A 2,215-nucleotide genomic window follows, 5' to 3' on the forward strand; every position below is an offset into this window, starting at 1 on the left:
CTCTTGTTGCATCGGGGAATTGAGTAGAAGGTTGAGGAGTCCCTTCGATTCAATTCTCAAACTATGGCGTTGACAAGTTAGGTTGAGGAATCCCTTTCTTGTTGCGTCAAGAAATTCGGTAGAAAATAAAGTGATTCTCTTTGTATTCAATTTCAGCCTATCCTTCTTGTTTTTATTTCAATTACAATTTATCTTTTCTATTCAATTTCAATTCTTGTTTTGTTTATCCTGTTATTTCTTTATCATTGCTTCAAATGTTCGTGATATGCAGAGTTCAAATGTTATTTAGAAGATATTAGTTTACATTTTTAGAATATTTTAATTTAATTTAATGTATTTTGATTTTGTTTATTTAATTACTAGATTGAACCTTATGTCTATAGGTTTAGGATTTTCTATATTTTAACTTAATAAAAGGTTATAAAACCTCATAAACTAGGGTAGTCGTAGTATATAATGATTTAGAGGTTTTGAAAGTCCTTTTTTTGGTTTCATGATGAAACCATGGTGTGGACAATTGAGGTTGAAGAGTCCTTCTCTTGTTGTATCGGAGAATTGGGTAGAAGGTTGAGGAGTCATTTCGATTCAATTTTCAAATTATGGCACTGCTAAGTTAGGTTGAGGAGTCATTTTCTTGTTACATAAAAAAATTGGGTAGAAACTAGAGTGATTATCTTTATATTTAATTTCAACCTATCTTTTTTGTTTTTATTTCAATTTTAATTCTTATCTTATTTATCTTTTTATTTCTTTATCAGTATGAAAAAGGCTGTTATATATATTCGCGAATTAAGTTAAAAATTTGTTAGAAATAGTGGCGCATAAAGATGAATTAGATTAAAGCTATTTGGTTGGATTTGATTGGTTAAGTGATTTAAATATAAAGATTAATTGTAAATTCATCACTATAAACAAAACCGAGTTTAGTTTCTATATATCCTCGTATCATAAAAGATGTTCACTCTAAGCTATATCAATTAATTAGTAAAAAGATTTATTTCAATCATCACTTATTATTTTATTATCATAGATGATGCCTTTTGATTAAGTGGCATCATAATTTTTTATATTTAAATACATCAATATCTTAAACTTAATAATTCTAGATGAAGTCCAAAACTTTCTTTTTCAATTAGTAATTAGTTCACAAAAACTGATTGCTGAAATAAAATGAATAAATGATGATTATTTATTCGCAATAATGGAAGTTGGAACAAGCGTGGTTTTGCCTTTTGATGTTAAGCAGAGGGCACGCCACGTGATGATACTAACATGACAAATTGAATGAGCCAATCATAATAAATGTGCTTTTCTCAGTTCTTTCCCTCCAATTAGAAGATCAATCAATAATAATTGATCCCATTGTATTTCACTTTTTTCTGTTGGGATAATTGTCTTATTGTATTATTACTTAAACAAGTTAGGTTTTACCGGACAAAACCCCAAAGTTGCTCTCTTGTGTGTGTGTGGGTATACATATATTCAGGTATGTCTAAAACGAGCTCAATCATTATGTGCTTATTGAATGAGCCACATTTATATAGATCATTAGATTTTATTAGATAAAAATTAAAGGCTAATATAAAACAAGAGTATTGATGGACTCTAATAAATATAGAATATCCTAGTATATAAATAAATGCTTTAAATGGCAATACTTTAATATATAATACTTTAAACGACAACAAAATCTTTTATTCTTTAATAATTAAATATAAAATATATAAATACAAAATATATGAATATTTTTTATTTAATAAAACTAATATTTATTTTATATTACTTGATAAATAATTAAATTATTATATTCATGTGCTTATCGCTGTTGCTAAAAAAAGCGGGTTGGGTTGAAAAATTGGAACCGCCAAATAGCAAAAACTCGCCTAACCCGCACCACTTAAACCACGGGCTTTGGCGGAGCGGGGCAGGTTTCCCCGCCGGGCTTAGTATTTTTTTAACAATGGGTATTTTTACAATTTTTTTTCCAAAATCCAACTTCCCTCAACCTAACTTACAAGAGAATGAAGATGAAAATTGAGTGTTTTGGATTATATTTATTTTGTTTTAGAAACAATATTTATAATCATATTTTGGATTATGTTTATTTTGCTTTGGGAACAATATTTATAATTACGTTTTGGATGAAAACTTGGTTTATATTTATATTTATTAGATATTTATAATTACAAAGACTTTAATGTTTGTGAATATAAAA

Source organism: Arachis duranensis, chromosome 10 (genome assembly GCF_000817695.3).
Source record: "Arachis duranensis cultivar V14167 chromosome 10, aradu.V14167.gnm2.J7QH, whole genome shotgun sequence".
NCBI classification, from domain to species: domain Eukaryota; kingdom Viridiplantae; phylum Streptophyta; class Magnoliopsida; order Fabales; family Fabaceae; genus Arachis; species Arachis duranensis.